This window comes from Salmo salar, chromosome ssa07, assembly GCF_905237065.1.
Source record: "Salmo salar chromosome ssa07, Ssal_v3.1, whole genome shotgun sequence".
Taxonomy (NCBI): domain Eukaryota; kingdom Metazoa; phylum Chordata; class Actinopteri; order Salmoniformes; family Salmonidae; genus Salmo; species Salmo salar.
This window is the reverse complement of record NC_059448.1, coordinates 31369453-31389823: the sequence shown is the minus strand read 5'-3', so window position 1 is coordinate 31389823 and position 20371 is coordinate 31369453.

Genomic DNA, 20371 nt, shown 5'->3' with positions numbered 1-20371 from the left:
TCTCTCTCCAGATGAAATCTTGCGACTTGTGACGGCCGGCCGCCCAAAAACCTGCCCGCTTGACCCTATCCCCTCCTCTCTCCTCCAGACCATTTCCGGAGACCTTCTCCCTTATCTCACCGCGTTCATCAACTCATCCTTGACCACTGGATATGTCCCTTCCGTCCTCAACAGAGCGAGAGTTGCACCCCTTCTCAAAAAAACCTACACTCGATCCCTCCGATGTCAACAACTTCAGACCAGTTTCCCTTCTTTCTTTTCTCTCCAAAACTCTTGGGCGTGCCGTCCTTGGCCAGCTCTCTTGCTATCTCTCTCAGAATGACCTTCTTCATCCAAATCAGTCAGGTTTCAAGACTGGTCATTCAACTGAGACTGCTCTTCTCTGCGTCACGGAGGCTCTCCGCACTACTAAAGCTAACTCTCTCTCCTCTGCTCTCATCCTTTTAGACCTATCTGCTGCCTTTGATACTGTGAACCACCAGATCCTCCTCTCCACCCTTTCCGTGTTGGGTATCTCCGGCGCGGCCCACGCTTGGATTGCGTCCTACCTGACAGGTCGCTCCTACCAGGTGGCGTGGCGAGAATCCGTCTCCTCACCACTGGTGTCCCCCAGGGCTCAGTTCTAGGCCCTCTCCTATTCTCGCTATACACCAAGTCACTTGGCTCTGTCATATCCTCACATGGGCTCTCCTATCATTGCTATGCAGACGACACACAATTAATCTTCTCCTTTCCCCCTTCTGATAACCAGGTGGCGAATCGCATCTCTGTATGTCTGGCAGACATATCAGTGTGAATGACGGATCACCAGCTCAAGCTGAACCTCGGCAAGACGGAGCTGCTTTTTCTCCCGGGGAAGGACTGCCCGTTCCATGATCTCGCCATCACAGTTGACAACTCCATTGTGTCCTCCTCCCAGAGTGCTAAGAACCTTGGCGTGACCCTGGACAACACCCTGTCGTTCTCCACTAACATCAAGGCGGTGACCCGATCCTGTAGGTTCATGCTCTACAACATTCGCAGAGTACGACCCTGCCTCACACAGGAAGCGGCGCAGGTCCTAATCCAGGCACTTGTCATCTCCCGTCTGGATTAATGCAACTCGCTGTTGGCTGGGCTCCCTGCCTGTGCCATTAAACCCCTACAACTCATCCAGAACGCCGCAGCCCGTCTGGTGTTTAACCTTCCCAAGTTCTCTCACGTCACCCCGCTCCTCCGCACATTCCACTGGCTTCCAGTTGAAGCTCGCATCCACTACAAGACCATGGTGCTTGCCTACGGAGCCATGAGGGGAACGGCACCTCCATACCTTCAGGCTCTGATCAGTCCCTACACCCAAACGAGGGCACTGCGCTCATCCACCTCTGGCCTGCTGGCCCCCCTACCTCTGAGGAAGCACAGTTCCCGCTCAGCCCAGTCAAAACTGTTCGCTGCTCTGGCACCCCTATGGTGGAACAAGCTCCCTCACGACGCCAGGACAGCGGAGTCAATCACCACCTTCCGGAGACACCTGAAACCCCACCTCTTTAACCTGTTAGGGCTAGGGGGCAGTATTGACACGGCCGGATAAAAAACGTACCCGATTTAATCTGGTTACTACTCCTGCCCAGTAACTAGAATATGCATATAATTATTGGCTTTGGATAGAAAACACCCTCAAGTTTCTAAAACTGTTTGAATGGTGTCTGTGAGTATAACAGAACTCAAATGGCAGGCCAAAACCTGAGAAGATTCCATGCAGGAAGTGGCCTGTCTGAGAAGTTGTGTTTCATCTTGGCTTTTTTTATTGAAGACTGAGGATCTTTGCTCTAACGTGACACTTCCTACGGCTCCCATAGGCTCTCAGAGCCCGGGAAAAAGCTGAACGATATCGAGGCAGCCTCTGGCTGAAACACATTATCGCTTTTGGCAAGTGGCCGATCAGAGTACTATGGGCTTAGGCGCGTGCCCGAGTCGACCGAATGCTTTATTTTCTTTCCTCTGTTTACCTAAACGCAGATTCCCGGTCGGAATATTATCGCTTTTTTATGAGAAAAATTGCATAAAAATTGATTTTAAACAGCGGTTGACATGCTTCGAAGTACGGTAATGGAATATTTAGAATTTTTTGGTCACGAATTGCGCCATGCTCGTCACCCTTATTTACCCTTTCGGATAGTGTCTTCAACGCACGAACAAAACGCCACTGTTTGGATATAACTATGGATTATTTTGAACCAAACCAACATTTGTTATTGAAGTAGAAGTCCTGGGAGTGCATTCTGACGAAGACAGCAAAGGTAATAACATTTTTCTTATAGTAAATCTGACTTTGATGAGTGCTAAACTTGCTGGGTGTCTAAATAGCTAGCCCTGTGATGCCGGGCTATCTACTGAGAATATTACAAAATGTGCTTTCACCGAAAAGCTATTTTAAAATCGGACATATCGAGTGCATAGAGGAGTTCTGTATCTATAATTCTTAAAATAATTGTTATGTTTTTTGTGAACGTTTATCATGAGTAATTTAGTAAATTCACCGGCAGTGTTCGGTGGGAATGCTAGTCACATGCTAATGTAAAAAGCTGGTTTTTGATATAAATATGAACTTGATTGAACAAAACATGCATGTATTGTATAACATAATGTCCTAGGGTTGTCATCTGATGAAGATCATCAAAGGTTAGTGCTGCATTTAGCTGTGGTTTGGGTTTATGTGACATTATATGCTAGCTTGAAAAATGGGCGTCTGATTATTTCTGGCTGGGTACTCTGCTGACATAATCTAATGTTTTGCTTTTGTTGTAAAGCCTTTTTGAAATCGGACAGTGTGGTTAGATTAACGAGAGTCTTGTCTTTAAAATGGTGTAAAATAGTCATATGTTTGAAAAATTGAAGTTTTTGAATAACGCGCCACGGGATTACACTGGCTGTTACGTAGGTGGGACGATTTGGTGCCACCTACCCTAGAGAGGTTAAAAACATCCTAAAGATTGATGCTATACATCGTTTGACATACGTAAATATAAAAAAATAGACTTTTCGTTGTGACATTTTTGCGCGCTTCCTGCATTTGGAGTAGTGGACTGAACGCGCGAACAAAAAGGAGGTATTTGGACATAAATTATGGACTTTATTGAACAAAATAAACATTTATTGTGGACCTGGGATTCCTGGGAGTGCATTCTGATGAAGATCAAAGGTAAGTGAATATTTATAATACTATTTCTGAGTTTTATTGACTCCACAAAATGGCGGGTTTGGTTTCGTCTCTGAGCGCTGTACTCAGATTATTGCAAAGTGTGCTTTCGCTGTAAAGTTTTTTTAAAATCTGACACAGCGGTTGCATTAAGGAGAGGTGTATCTATAATTCTTTGAATAACAGTTTAATATTTTATCAACGTTTATGATGAGTATTTCTGTAAATTGATGTGCTCATTCACCGGAAGTTTTGGGAGATAAAACATTTCTGAACATTACACGCCAATGTAAAATGGGGTTTTTGGATATAAATATGAACTTTATCGAGCAAAACATACATGTATTGTGTAACATGAAGTCCTTTGAATGCCATCTGATGAAGATCATCAAAGGTTAGTGATTAATTTTAGCTGTATTTCTGGTTTTTGTGACGCCTCTCCTTGCTTGGAAAATGGCTGTGTGGTTTTTCTTGTCAAGGTGATGTGTTAACAATTTAATGTTATGCTTTCGCCGTAAAGACTTTTTGAAATCGGACAATGTGGTTGGATTAACGAGAATCTTAATCTTTAAAATGGGATATAATAGTTGTATGTCTGAGAAATTTGAATTTTGAGATTGTTGTTTTGAATTTGGCGCCCTGCTATTTCACTGGCTGTTGATAGTGTGTACCGCAGGTGGGACGGTCACGTCCCACATACCAAGAGAGGTTAAACAAATATTTTTAATTTGGACACTTTCTGTTTACCTGGAATATTTCCTTATTGTAGGCTACTACTTTTACCACTTTTGGTCTTAATCTTTACTACACTCTTTAGCGCATGAATTCAGATGTGAATTCTTAAAGAGATGGGTTGGGCTGGCTGAAGAGGGTGTGAACAATGCTGAATGGGTGTACATAAAGGAGAGCTCTCCAGTAGGTACCAAAACATTAAAAGGCAATTTTCTCAAAAATGTTGTTTCTTTCAAAAGAAAAATAGCATTGCAATATTTCCAAATAATATCCATTTCCAAATAATACATCGACATTGATCTTTCATGTGTTGAAATGCCATTGTCCACCACCCAGGTTGCTGGACAGACAGACGTAGCCTTAGATGTACGTGTAACCGATGTGAAATGGCTAGTTAGTTAGCGGTGGTGCGCGCTAATAGCATTTCAATCAGTGACGTCACTCGCTCTGAGACTTGAAGTAGGGTTTCCCCTTGCATTGCAAGGGCCGCAGTTTTTGTGGCGCGATGGGTAACGATGCTTCGTGGGTGTCAGTTGTTGATGTGTGCAAGGGTCCCTGGTTCGAGCCCAGGTTGGGGCGAAGAGAGGGACGGAGGAGTACGCCTACCGTTACTCCTTGAGGTCCAAGGTCCTGTATGTTATTTTCATAGGTAGACTGGCTCCGACAGCCAAACACTCCATATAAACGTGAATCAGTTCTCAATTGCAATACAGTTCTAGAAACATAAAGCCCTTTACCTTCATATCACATCAAAATAATTTCACAAATGTAAAATGAACACTTACTGTGCACTGTTTTAACCCGCTTTATCACAGTGGCAGCTGAGTGATAACATGTTTCCATTCCATTACAGTACAGAAAACGCCTTCATCCAATTACTCTTATGTGTAATGTAATGGAACTAAGAGTTATGATCATGGGCTAAGGCAGACAGTGCTTGTGTCTCTCACCAATATGTCACACAGGAATTATTTGTATTCTTTCTATAGTTAACATAATCACTCTCCTCTCAGCAGACTCAACACACCTTGTCCCCAGATATTTATCATCAAAATAACAGCACAATTTTCTTATCTCTCTCTCTGTCAAGTTTTGCCATCAGTTACTTGTATAATTCTGCCACCTGGTGGATATTATGCGGTACTGCAATACTGATACTATAATAGATAGTGAGTGGTTTAAAATAATTAAATACAAGGTGTGGATGTCATGAAAGCCTCCTACAATAAAACAGATTATATATAAGTGATACAAAAAGTCTAAACTGTATTATGTCATCAAATCAAATGTATTTATAAAATCCTTTTTACATCAGCAAATGTCACAAAGCGCTCATCCACATCAGTGGAGAGATCTGATTAGCTGGGAAACTGCTGTGACGTCTCACATGATCTAAACAGGAAGAGAAGTCATGGCTGCGGTGGTGGCACAGATGTGAGGAAGCCCAGTGGCCGGCAAATGTTCTCCTTGATGAAACATTTGATTTTAATACCGTTTTCTGTTTCCAAAACTAGAATCTGTAAAAGAGTGTATTATGTTTTGTAGGCTTTACCCTTTGTCAAAGTTGTCGTTTAGGAGGGCAAGAGCGAATTGAGTTATTGTACATGCGCACTTCACACAGTAGGCGTTTCCTAATAAATGCCAAAACACATCAATAGGATTTTGCTAGCTTGTGCTCTGCCCACCTCCTTGCTTGTTCTGCCCACTATGATTGATTTGCTCCCATTGGAAACGACAGGCTCTTGTCTATCTTGGGTTAGTCATAAAAATCTTTGGTGGTGGTGTATAAGGGTGAGTAGCTAGCTAATAAACTATTTGCAGGGTTCTTTTCAAGATTAAAATGGGCATGACAGAGGGCGTGGTCAGCCCGTTTCAGGCGGCTGAATTTTAGAACATTTTAATGTCAGAAAAATACCTAGGTCTGTAAAAAGTAATTATGACAGTGCTGCAAGAGGGAAAGTACAGCCCCTGAACTAAACTCAGCAAAAAATAAACGTCCTCTCACTGTCAACTGTGTTTATTTCCAGCAAACTAAACATGTTTAAATATTTGTATGAACATAACAAAATTCAACAAGTAAGACCTAAACTGAACAAGTTCCACAGTCATGTGACTAACAGAAATGGAAGAATGTGTCCCTGAACAAAGGGGGAGGTCAAAATAAAAAGTAAGTCAGTATCTGGTGTGGCCACCAGCTGCATTAAGTACTGCAGTGCATCTCCTCCTTATGGACCACACCAGATTTGCCAGTTCTTGCTGTGAGATGTTACCCCACTCTTCCACCAAGGCACCTGGAAGTTCCCGGACATTTCTGGGGTGAATGGACCTAGCCCTCACTCTCCGATCCAACAGGTCCCCAGACGTGCTCAATGGGATTGAGATCCGGGCTCTTCGCTGGCCATGGCACAACACTGACATTCCTGTCTTGCAGGAAACCACGCACAGAACAAGCAGTATGGCATTGACATGCTGCAGGGTCATGTCAGGATGAGCCTGCAGGAAGGGTACCACATGAGGGAGGAGGATGTCTTCCCTGTAATGCACAGCGTTGAGATTGCCTGCAATGACAACAAGCTCAGTCCAATGATGCTGTGACCCACCGCCCCAGACCATCACGGACCCTCCACCTCCAAATCTATCCCGCTCCAGAGTACAGGCCTCGTTGTAATGCTCATTCCTTCGACGATAAACGCGAATCCGACCATCACTCCCAGTGAGACAAAACCGCAACTCGTCAGTGAAGAGCCCTTTTTGCCAGTCCTGTCTGGTCCAGCGAAGGTGGGTTTGTGCCCATAGGCAACATTGTTGCCAGTGATGTCTGATGAGGACCTGCCTTACAACAGGCCTACAAGCCCTCAGTCCAGTCTCTCTCAGCCTATTGTGGACAGTCTGAGCACTGATGGAGGGATTGTGCATTCCTGGTGTAACTTGGGAAGTTGTTGTTGCCATCCTGTACCTGTCCCGCAGGTGTGATGTTCGGATGTACCGATCCTGTGCAGGTGTTGTTACACATGGTCTGCCAATGCGAGGACGATCAGCTATTCGTCCTGTCTCCCTGTAGCGCTGTCTTAGGCGTCTCAAAATACAGACGTTGCAATTTATTGCCCTGGCCACATCTGCAGTCCTCATGCCTCCTTGCAGCATGCCTAAGGCACGTTCACGCAGATGAGCAGGGACCCTGGGCATCTTTCTTTAGGTGTTTTTCAGTCAGTACTAAGTTTTCATAACTGTGACCTTAAGTGCCTACCGTTTGTAAGCTGTTAGTGTCTTAACGACCGTTCCACAGGTGCATGTTCATTAATTGTTTATGGTTCATTGAACAAGCATGGGAAACAGTGTTTAAACCCTTTACAATGAAGATCTATGAAGTTATTTGGATTTTTATGAATTATCTTCGAAAGACAGGGTCCTGAAAAAGGGATGTTTCTTTTTTTGCTGAGTTTACTAGTACACAGCTATGAACAGGATGAAGTTGCCCCTACAGATGCTGATCTGAAGACAAGTTTTTTGACTCCAACTGGTTAACATCATGGTTTGGAGAGGATAAGCTGGTCCTAGATCTGAGCATATAGGAGCGTGATGAAATAAAAGGGTAAGTAAAGCTTCTCAACTAAGGAGGGGCTTTTCTAGACTTCCACTTCTCCTGATACGGTTCTGTGTGTGTGTGTGTGTCTTGCAGTTGGTGGGCATGGACAAGTGTATCAAGGCCATCAATGGCATGGTGCAGAGAGCCAAGAAAAAGGCTGACTAGACCACTGTTGAATCAACTAATCATTCTCAATTAATGTAAAAAAAATAGAATCTGAATGTATACCGTATGCAACGCAAGAATTATGTTAGCTACTCAAAATGGCAGTCCGAGTACTTGCATCAAGTTTATAAAGAGTATCTTAAATAAACCCAACACACCCTTCAATTAATGCATATTTTGTATTTTGTGAACATTAGTACTTGACCCTAGTACTTGACCCTGAGTGGAAGAGAACAGAAGGATGCCATAGATAAGCTCAAGACCATAGTCCCAGTCGGCATTAGATAGAATGTTGCGGCCCGCCCGCTTGTGAAGAAAACAACCTGTAGTTAGCTAGGTTACCCCGTTGGCCCCGTTGGGATGACCTGAAATATTCTGCTTTTACAAACTGTTATGCTGTTTTCAAATGAAACAAAATCCTTGCTCTTGTTAAAGCTTTTACAATGTACAGGCCTCGGTGTAATGGAGCAATTTTGTTGTCTGCTTGTTTTAGTCAATTGCAAAACTACACTTAAGAAAAGTACAACATGCCTACTCCTGGGTGTTCTCACTACTTAGAAAAATTGTATATTGTAGGGCTTCCCTCATGCCCTTTTTCATGACTTGCTAGCAGCAGCCACGTGAACACTAGCTAGCTACCGACTGGAAAATTCAGCTTGCCAAGACCAACACCACAAACAAACAGACTATACAGCTAGAAGTAGTGTGTGGAGTTACAAACGGACTATACTAAACAAGTTAGCTAAATGTCTTACCTGTGATTAAATGTTTTCCACATACATAGCTACATGTAGCCTACTTGGACACCGGGTCCCATTTCCCACTCTCCACACCGAATAGCCTGAAGCCACAAGGCTCTTCTCGCAGGCTCCATTTCCCTACTTGGGAGCATTGTGAACCGTAGGTTGTGATTTTTCACCTGGTTACATGTACATTGAACAACACAGCAGCTTTTCGGCATGTTTTGTTATTTCTGTATAACTAAACATCGATAACGAAGTTGGCTCTTTTACAATGGGGGTCAATGGGTAAGAATGATTGTTTTCCACAACTTGTGGGCATGTTCGAGGGGAATTCCTTCTTATGACATGTATATCGACTTGGTGTATTGGTGCTTTCAAGATAGCTGGGAACTCCGAAAAAAAACGAGGTCAAATCATGACGTCAGTGATCCTCAGTTTGGAAAATCGGAGCTCTAGAAATAGTCCCGCATTCCCGATTTTGGAATTCCGAGTTGGATGACGGTTCAAACCTATTTTTCCCAGTTGGAGCTCGTTTTTTTCCCCAGAGTTCCCAGTTGTCTTGAACGCACTGAATTCGGATGTCGTAGATTTCTGAGTTGTTTTGAACTCAGCATATGTTCCCCAAACTCAGCATTGATTATTACATTACTACTGATACACCATGGCAACAGCCAGTGACCAAGGTAACATACGTTTTCACAGAAAGTCATCTTTCATTACAATAACACAATTTCACAAAATCAAGATATTTGAAGTCAAATCTCATCATAGTAACTGTGAAAAGGGGACCCCTGTGCTTGGATTTTAACATTGAGGCGGCAAGACGGAGGCACACAATTGGCCCGGCGTCGTCCGACTTAGGGTTTGGCCGGGGTAGGTCGACATTGTTAATAAGAAGTTGTTCTTAACTGACTTGCTTAGTTAAATAAAGAAATAAAGAAAATAAAGAAAAGACAATGTAGGGACATCGCGCTGACGAAAGACCATGGCCCGGTTTCCTGATAGCGATGGAATTTAGGCTTAAGTGTTTTAAAGGCAGACTCTGTTAGTCTCATTTACGTTATTTGTGATTATGAAATGTCAAACTGTCGGGGTGACAAAACAAACCCAGGCAAGACATAATGTAAACAAACCCAGGCAAAATGTTCTCCCTGCCCCATTGCAGAAAGTGTAGAATAGCAGGAAGTTAGCTTTACAACTGCAACATTTTCTCTTAATCTCATGACAAAATGTGTAGAGTATGTTGTGTCTTTGGCATCATTAAAAGTGAAGACTTATTTTATCAAATCAATTCTCTGTAATTATTATTGCGTGATTAAACTAATCATGTAAATGTAATTAACTAGGAAGTCGGGGCACCACGGATTACAAAGCTTATATTACAAAGCTTTAATTTTCAGAATTTAACTTCAGATATTTTAATATCTGATCAATTAGTCTTCTATTAATGAATTATTCTTTACCTCATGTCAGTCTCATCTGAACGTCGTAAATTGTTGGTTATTGGCAAGTGGAGTGTGCATGTCACGTCCTGACCAGTAAAGGGGTCATTTGTAATTGTAGTATGGTCAGGGCGTGGCAGGGGGTGTTTGTTTTGTGTGTTTTGGGATTTTTTGGTTCTAGGGGATTTTGGTTCTAGTTTTCTATTTCTATGTTTCTTTGTCCATGTTTGGCCGAGTATGGTTTCCAATCAGAGGCAGGTGTTTTTCGTTGTCTCTGATTGGAAGCCATACTTAGGCAGCCTGTTTTTTCCTTTGAGTTTGTGGGTGGTTGTTTTCTGTATAGCCTGTGTGCCTTATGGAACTGTTTCATCGTCTGTTTATTTTGTTTTGAGTGTACTTTCTAAATAAAGAGGAAAGATGAGCACTATACCCTCTGCATTTTGGTCACCGTTCATCGACGCCTATGACAGTGCAAAGCTGTCATCAAGGCAAAGGGTGGCTTCTTTGAACAATCTAAAATCTAAAATATATTTTGATGTGGTGAATTCATCTCCCAGTTCCTGGTGGAAAGTAGAATAAATCTTCTAGGACTTTGCCTTTGCTTAGCTCCATTCCGTTTCTTTTTTTATCCTGAAAAACTCTGTCGTCTTTAACATTCAGGGCAGGTGGGCAGAGCCTGTTTTCATGTTATTTTGGCATTAATACGTGTCACACAAAAAAATAATTGAGTTAATAAAGCTGCATACAAACTTGGTCTCTTTTTTGCTTTCTTGAGTAAGGCAGCTCCAAAATGCAGGTGTTTCAGCCTAGCTCAGTGCTTTCTGTGGTGGAGGGGCAGCCAGCAGAAAATACGGAGTGTGTTTTCTAGTTGCACTGTGATTGGCTCAGTGTTCTGTCACTTATGGGGACACTACGTCACCGCAAAATCTACAGGTAGAGCTCAAAATCAAGCCCATTGGGTGCTGCCAGAGTTACATTAGAAGTGCCCATCCAAAAAGATGGGTGGCTTCAAATCACATATCTAACGCAGCTTTGATTGGACTGATCATTTCAATATCTTAGCTAAATCTTAACTAGCAAGCAACATCATGAATCAAGTCGGTAATATACTGGCAAATCCTTTTCAATCCTTGTCATATGAAGTGAAAAATGAAGAGAAATTATAGATAAAACTTATCGGTGCTCATCGGCCATAAACATTACAGATATTTGAAATCGTAAAGTCAACAATGAGAGGTTTGGACGGAATCAGTGGCTAACTGCAAGTATTGCAAAGCAATCACTATCCTCCTATTCAGTGGAGTGGGTGTGTTGTCCAAGTCTGGGTTTAAGGGTTTCTTTTACAAGCTTAAGAGGATAAACATTCAATTTTGGCCATGCTGTCAATCCAGCATGACTTCTGCCGCGCTCAAAACAACAGGAAAGTGAGAAATCTCCGACATCAGTGAGTTTAAGACAACTGGGAACTCTGGGGGGAAAAAAACTAACTCCGACTGGGAAAATACTTTTTGAACAGACATCCGATTCGTTATTGAAGTCGGGAACTCAGGCCTCTTTCTTGAGCTTTGACCTGAAGATCACCGACGTCATCACGATTCGACGTTGCTTTTTTCCCCAGTTGTCTTGACAGCATTATAAATCCAGAGAATGCCAGACTTTGACAAAATTTCATCACGGAGGACCGCCGCACTACCTTCCTGTTCAACTGAGCACAGCACACCAAGGTGAGTCCAAAAATGTATTGTATAATGCTGCATAAATTATATAATATGCCAGGGAGATATGTATACTGTAGCTAAGAAAGTAATACAAAGTGTATGTTGTGTAGTAAGCTGTTAGTAGCCAATGTGCCTCACCCTAATAATTTGTGACCGACTGCCCTGATTCGGTCTTATGTAGCAAAATTTGAAATGGTGTTTATTACATTGGATAAAAGCAAAGACACCGAGCTACAAAATGGTCTATCATACACTGCATTTGGGGAACAATGGGAAAGTAATTCTGCTTTGAAAGTTGATGAACTTGAAACCTCAACTTTGAGAAAATGGCATTTGAATGTTTTGGTACCCTCTTAAGCTTTAGACCCACCCATCTCTTTAAGGGTTGATCCGAGCATTCTGTCCTAACAACAACAGTCAAGTACTCAAGCTAACTGGCTAGCTTGCTACCTACTTCCAGACACAAATGAGAGAACAGCTCACTGACCATTTCACTCGCTGGTTAGGCCTTATTTATGTTATTCATAGCGTTGGTGACTGCAACTGTACTGCTGGCAAAAATGTACGTTTTTTTGTCAACGTTTACTGACACCGGCCATATTCAATGATTGTAAATCCGTCAATTATTCTATTTCACAGAGGAAAGTGCTCTGAAATCGGAGCAGATAGCCAGAGCAAATTTACCAACAGTTGTCACAGTGCCATTCTATTGAAATGGTTACTTGCATAGTGAAGTCTTTTGTTAAGACATGTTGCTAGTGATCTAGCTAGCTAGCTAAACAATGAACTATAATCCTAACTCATGACGTTACTACCCAGCATGAATCTGCGGGTAGCTAACAAACCAGGTTCAATGTTAGCTAGCTAACATTAGGCTATGACTAGCAAAGCAAATGGCTCTGAGATACAAATAATAAGATCATACATGTAACGTTCGCTAGCGAGTCAGCCAGCTAACATTAGCTAGCTAGCTAACAGTACACTAACTTGAAATGAAAACGACTTTGTCAAAATTAGAAACTTGTAATATCTGAAAATGTAGTTGGCTAGACTATCATACCTGTATACATCATGGATGGATGCCATTAGCTTGTCCGGAGACAGGAGTTTTCTCCATCTCCTTAGCAATCATAATCTAATTCCACTGATTTTAAAACATGGTCCTCCAGAAAGTTGAGAGCAACTTATGCAGTTCTACTACGCGATACATTCTTAAAAAAGACGCGTTAGACAGGATTACCTACACATACTGACCAGCTCAAAGAGACAGAAGCATGCTATTTGGCAGACCAATCCGAACTAATCAAATTAAATTCTATTGGTCACATACACATGGTTAGCAGATGTTAATGCGAGTGTTGCGAAATGCTTGTGCTTCTAGTTCCGACAGTGCAGTAATATATAACAAGTCATCTAACAATTCCCCAACAACAACCTAACACACATAAATCTGAAGGGGTGAATGAGAATATGTATACTGCTCAAAAAAATAAAAGGAACACTTAAACAACACATCCTAGATCTGAATGAAAGAAATAATCTTATTGAATACTTTTTTCTTTACATAGTTGAATGTGCTGACAACAGAATCACACAAAAATAATCAATGGAAATACAATTTATCAACCCATGGAGGTCTGGATTTGGAGTCACACTCAAAATTAAAGTGGAAAACCACACTACAGGCTGATCCAACTTTGATGTAATGTCCTTAAAACAAGTCAAAATGAGGCTCAGTAGTGTGTGTGGCCTCCACGTGCCTGTATGACCTCCCTACAACGCCTGGGCATGCTCCTGATGAGGTGGCGGCTGGTCTCCTGAGGGATCTCCTCCCAGACCTGGACTAAAGCATCCGCCAACTCCTGGACAGTCTGTGGTGCAACGTGGCGTTGGTGGATGGAGCGAGACATGATGTCCCAGATGTGCTCAATTGGATTCAGGTCTGGGGAACGGGCGGGCCAGTCCATAGCATCAATGCCTTCCTCTTGCAGGAACTGCTGACACACTCCAGCCACATGAGGTCAAGCATTGTCTTGCATTAGGAGGAACCCAGGGCCAACCGCACCAGCATATGGTCTCACAAGGGGTCTGAGGATCTCATCTCGGTACCTAATGGCAGTCAGGCTACCTCTGGCGAGCACATGGAGGGCTGTGCGGCCCCCCAAAGAAATGCCACCCTACACCATGACTGACCCACCGCCAAACCGGTCATGCTGGAGGATGTTGCAGGCAGCAGAACGTTCTCCACGGCATCTCCAGACTCTGTCACGTGCTCAGTGTGAACCTGCTTTCATCTGTGAAGAGCACAGGGTGCCAGTGGCGAATTTGCCAATCTTGGTGTTCTCTGGCAAATGCCAAACGTCCTGCACGGTGTTGGGCTGTAAGCACTACCCCCACCTGTGGACGTCGGGCCCTCATACCACCCACATGGAGTCTGTTTCTGACCGTTTGAGCAGACACATGCACATTTGTGGCCTGCTGGAGGTCATTTTGCAGGGCTCTGGCAGTGCTTCTCCTGCTCCTCCTTGCACAAAGGCGGAGGTAGGTTGTTGCCCTCCTACGGCCTCCTCCACATCTCCTGATGTACTGGCCTGTCTCCTGGTAGCGCCTCCATGCTCTGGACACTACGCTGACAGACACAGCAAACCTTCTTGCCACAGCTCGCATTGATGTGCCATCCTGGATGAGCTGCACTACCTGAGCCACTTGTGTGGGTTGTAGACTCCGTCTCATGCTACCACTAGAGTGAAAGCACCGCCAGCATTCAAAAGTGACCTAAACATCAGCCAGGAAGCATAGGAACTGAGAAGTGGTCTGTGGTTACCACCTGCAGAACCACTCCTTTATTGGGGGTGTCTTGCTAATTGCCTATAATTTCCACCTGTTGTCTATTCCATTTGCACATCAGCATGTGAAATGTATTGTCAATCAGTGTTGCTTCCTAAGTGCACAGTTTGATTTCACAGAAGTGTGATTGACTTGGAGTTACATTGTGTTGTTTAAGTGTTCCCTTTATTTTTTTGAGCAGTGTCAATATAATTATATGGATGAGCGATGTCCGAGTGGCATAGGCAAGGTGCAGTAGATGGTATAAAATACAGTATATACATGTGATGAGTAATGTAAGATATGTTTTATTTTTATTTCAACTTTATTTAACCAGGTAGGCCAGTTGAGAACAAGTTCTCATTTCCAACTGCGACCTGGCCAAGATATATCAAAGCAGTGCGACAAAAACAAACAGAGTTACACAAACAAACATAGTCAATAACACAATAGAAAAAAATCTATGTACAGTGTGTGCAAATGTATAAGAGTAGGGAGGTAGGCAATAAATAGGCCTTAGAGGCGAAATAATTACAATTTAGCATTAACACTGGAGTGATGGATGTGCAAGTAGAGATACTGGGGTGCAAAATAGCAAAAGGGTAAGTAATAATATGGGGGTGAGGTAGTTGTGTGTACTATTTACAGATTGGCTGTGTACAGGTACAGTGATCGGTAAGCTGCTCTGACAGCTGATGCTTAAAGTTAGAGAGGGAGATATAAGACTCCAGCTTCAGTGATTTTTGCAATTCATTCCAGTCTTGGCAGCAGAGAACTGGAAGGAAAGGCGGCCAAAGTAAGTGTTGGCTTTGGGGATGGCCAGTGAATTATACCTGCTGGAGTGCGTGCTACGGGTGGGTGTTGCGATGGTGACCAGTGAGCCGAGATAAGGCGGGGCATTACCTAGCATAGACTGTATGTAAACATTATTAATAATATGTAAACATTATTAAAGTGGCATTGTTTAAAGTGACTAGTGATCCATTTATTAAAGTGTCCAGTGTTTGGGTCTCAATGTAGGCAGCAGTTTCTTAGAGTTAGTGATTGCTGTTTAGCAGTCTGATGGCCTTGAGATAGAAGCTGTTTCTCAATCTCTTGGTCCCAGCTGTGATGCACCTGTACTGACCTCACCTTCTGGATGGTACCGGTGTGAACAGGCAGTGGCTCGGGTGGTTGTTGTCCTTGATCTTTTTGGCCTTCCTGTGACATCGGGTGCTGTAGATGTCCTGGAGGGCAGTTAGTTTGCCCCGGTGATACATTGTGCAGACTGCACCGCCCTCTGGAGAGCCTTATGGTTGTGGGCGGAGCAGTTGCCGTACCAGGCAGTGATACAGCCCGACAGGATGCTCTCAATTGTGCATCTGTAAATGTTTGTCAGGGTTTTGGGTGACAAGCCAAATTTCTTCAGCCTCCTGAGGTTGAAGAGGCGCAGTTGCGCCTTCTTCACCACACTGTCTGTGTGGGTGGACCATTTCAATGTCTGTGATGTGTACGCCCAGGAACTTCAAACTTTCCACCTTCTCCACTGCTGTCCCTTCGATGTGGATAGGGGGGTGTTTCCTCTGCTATTTCCTGAAGTCCACAATCTTCTCCTTTGTTATGTTGACGTTGAGTGAGAAGTTGTTTTCCTGACACCACACTCCGAGTGCCCTCACCTCCTCCCTGTAGGCTGTCTCGTCATTGTTGGTGATCAAGCACACTACTGTCGTCTGCAAACTTGATGATTGAGTTGGAGGCGTGCATGGCCACGTAGTCGTGGGTGAACAGGGAGTACAGCAGAGGGCTGAGCACACATCCTTGTGGGGCCCCAGTGTTGAGGGTCTGCGAAGTGGAGATGTTGTTTCCTACCTTCACCACCTGGGGGCGGCCCGTCAAAGTCCAGGACCCAGTTGTACAGGCGGTGTGACCCAGGGCCTCCAGCTTGATGATGAGCTTGGAGGGTACTATGGTGTTGAATGCTGAGCTGTAGTCAATGAACAACATTCTTCCATAGGTATTATTTTTGTCCAGATGGGATAGGGAAGTGTGCAGTGTGATGGCGATTGCTTCATCTGTGGACCTGTTGGGGCGGTATGCAAACTGAAGTGGGTCTAGGGTGGCCGGTATGCAAACTGAAGTGGGTCTAAGGTGGCCGGTAAGGTGGCAGTGATATGATCCTTGACTAGCCTCTCAAAGCACTTCATGATGACAGAAGTGAGTGCTACGGGGTGGTAGTCATTTAGTTCAGTTATCTTTGTCTTCTTGGTTCCAGGAACAATGGTAGCCATCTTGAAGCATGTGGGGACAACAGAATGGGATAGGGAGCGATTAAATACGTCCGTAAACATACCAGCCAGCTGTTCTGCGCATGTTCTGCGCATGTTCTGAGCACGCGGCTAGGGATTCCGTCTGGGCCAGCAGCCTTGTGAGGGTTAACAAGTTTAAATGTTTTACTTATGTCAGCCACTGAGAAGGTGATGGGGGGCTGCAGTCTTTGTTAGCGAGCTGTGACGGTGGCACTGTATTATCCTTAAAGAGAGCAAAGAAGGTGTTTAGTTTGTCTGGAAGCGTGACGTCGGTGTCCGTGACGTGGCTGTTTTTGTTTTTGTAGTCCGTGATTTCCTGTAGACCCTGCCACATACGTCTCGTGTCTGAGGCGTTGAATTGCGATGCCACCTTATCCCTGTACCGGCATTTCTCTTGTTTGTGGAGGGAATAACTACACTGTTTATATTCAGACATATTTCCAGACCTCTTTCCATGGTTAAATGCAAATAAATTCATTAAAAATCCTACAATGTGATTTTCTGGATTTTTTTTTCTAATTTTGTCTGTCATAGTTGACGTGTACCTATGATAAAAATTACAGGCCTCTCATCTTTTTAAGTGGGAGAACTTGCACAATTGGTGGCTGACTAAATACTTTTTTGCCCCACTGTAGGTTTTAATAGTCACAGTGGGTACAACATCTCCGATGCACTTATTTATAAAACGCACTCACCGATTTAGCGTATCGATCGATGTTGTTCTCTGAGGCTGACCGGAACATATTCCAGTCCATGTGATCAAAACAATCTTGAAGCTTGGCTTCCGATTGGTCAGACCAGCGTTGAATGGTTCTCGTCACTGGTACATCCTGTATGATTTTCTGCCTATAAGCCGGGGCAAGCAAGATGGCGTCATGGTCGGATTTGCCGAAGGGAGTGCGGGGAGGGCTTCGTATGCATCGTGGAAGTTAGAGTAGCAGTGGTCGAAAGTATTAACCCTACGTGTCGTGCAATCACTATGCTGATAGATTTTAGGTAGCATTGTTCTCAAATTTGCTTTGTTAATATCCTCAGCTACAATAAATGCAGCCTCCAGACATATAGTTTCCAGTTTACGTAGAGTCCCGTGAAGTTCCTTGAGGGCCATCTTGGTGTTTGCTTGAGGGGGGGGGGTGTACACAGCTGTGACTATAACTGAAGAGAATTCTCTTGGTAGGTAGAATGGTTGTAAGGAATTCTAAGTCGAGTGAGCAGAAGGACTTGAGTTACTGTATGTGGTTATGATTACACCATGAGTTGTTAATCATAAAGCAAACACCCCTGCCGCCCTTCCTCTTCCCAGAGAGGTGTTTATCTCTGTCGGCGCGATGCATGGAGATCCCCGGTGGCTGAACCAATTCCGACAATATATCCCGAGAGAGCCATGTTTCCGTAAAACAGAGAATGTAACAATCACTGATGTCTCTCTGGAAGGCAACCCTTGCTCAAATTTCGTCTACCTTGTTGTCAAGAGACTGGACATTGGTGAGTAGTATACTCGGGAGCAGTGGGCATGTGCCCGTTTACGAAGCCTGACCAGAAGACCACTCCGTCTGCCCCTTCTGCATCGCCATTGTTTTCGGTCAGCTGCTGGGATTAGATCCATTGTCCTGGGTGGTGGTCTGAAGAGAGGACCCACTTCAGGAAAGTCGTATTTCTGGTCATAATGTTGGTAAGTTTAAGTTGCTCTTATATCCAATAGTTCTTCCCAGCTGTATGTAATAAGACTTAAGATTTCCTGGGGTAACAATGTAAGAAATAAAACATTTTAAAAAAAAAAGGCGACCATCTCTGTCGGCGCCATCTTTGAACGTACATTTAAAAAAAAAAAAAGTAATCTCTGCATGTCCAGCCCACTCATTATCTCTGCCAATCATGGCTAGAGGGAAGGTTTGCTTCCTTTTTCTGTGGCTAAACCAACTAGGCTCGTAATTTTATTCATATTTACAGATGGCACACAATTCTGTTAAGGCACATTAAAGTTCACATGTTCTAGAAGGCATTTCTGCCCCCCATAAAAAAAAAAACACATTTTGATCAAACACAAAAAGTTTACGTTCAAATGGCTCTCCTGTGAAGTAGTGACCCCCGACATACGCTTAGTTTCCTGAAAAAAGTCACATTTGGTCCCTTTTCCCCTCATAATTTAGCCTAATGTTCTGACTTGGTGGTGCACATGTAGCCTATAGCCTGTTTTAGATAAATGTCATCATCGAATATTGTAAGAGCTTTCATTGTCTGCTTATACGCCCCCTTTATTTATCCTACGGTTCTGACTTGGTGTACAGGGAGAACACTAACACTAAGAACGGCCCATGTACGTCCGTTCTGGCTCGTCCATGAATGTTTTCATCGAAATTACAGATTGCCTCTTATTCACTCGTCGTCCCCTAATGCCATAGTTTGTACATCTCAGTTGTCAGTAGAAACCACATTTGTTTAAGCAAGTCATTTTATCAACTATGTTTTTTTTAAACGCAGTAAATGAGGCTGAATTAACAGTTTTGCTGCCAGACAAGGCTCACCTGATAGCCAGGTGTAGCAGTGGTAAGGTGTTGGGACTGCTGTCAGGTCTCTGCTGTTGGGACAGCTTTATGTAGGCCCTAACAGTTTGTGGGCACCGTTTGTCACCGTTATAGTGCAAATAATGTAGTGTGTTGTGTAGTGGCATGCATGTAAAAACATTTTTGGGAGTTTCTCCCACAAAGATTTACATGCTAAAATCGCCACTGGCCCCAAACATTACACTTTGTGTTGGGGACACTTTTCCACATGTCCCCAGAGGAACCCCCCTCCCTCTGGTGAGTGAGAAGGTGTTCATGGTAATATCCTGCCCAGTCTTGCCTCCTCCCCCAAATACACACACTGCACTGTGTGTGTGTGTGTATTTGGTGGTGGTGGTGGTGGTGGGGTGTTATGTTGTATGCCTGTATTGCAAGTCATATAGGGGGAACTGGGACCCGAGTTAAGCACACATAAATGGAACGTAATTCTCTTTTCATGCACTTCTCTCTATGTGTATTCTGACCTTGAACTTGAGAATAGCATGCTATTCACCCGCTATTCGTTTGAGGTGGAGATCGAATAAATAAAGTTGTCTACAGATACGCCATATTCTGACCTTGACTTAATTTCATAATACTGTGATTGCACCACCTTTACAACTGAGGAAACCATGACTAAGGTCTAGCAAACCTACCGGTTCCAAGTAGGAAAAGCCTCTACTTTTCTGATAGAAATAACACCATTCCACATGCACTGTAATTTACAACTTGATAAGAGCTAGGTAAATGAGTAATCTGTTTGGATAAGTGAATTGCAAATATAAATTACTATAGTTTACCTTATAAAATCACTGGAGACATGTGAAACCAGTCATATTGCAGCCAATTGAAGCATTCAACTTTCCCACAAGTTTATGAAATTATTTTCCATTATGCAGAATTTTAAACAAACAATACCATAGCTGCCAGATGTATTCATATCATGTTAAATATTAGCCACTATCAATATCGACCATCAGTAGACATAATAAACACATTCAACAATTTGTTAGTTCCCTTCATTTGGTATAGCATACATTATCATTCCATTTAATAACATTGTTTTGTTTACATTCATTTGCTTCCTCTGTAAACACTGTCACGGCCATGTGGTTGTTACTGAGGATCGTTAGTAACAGTTTCTTTTTTTGTA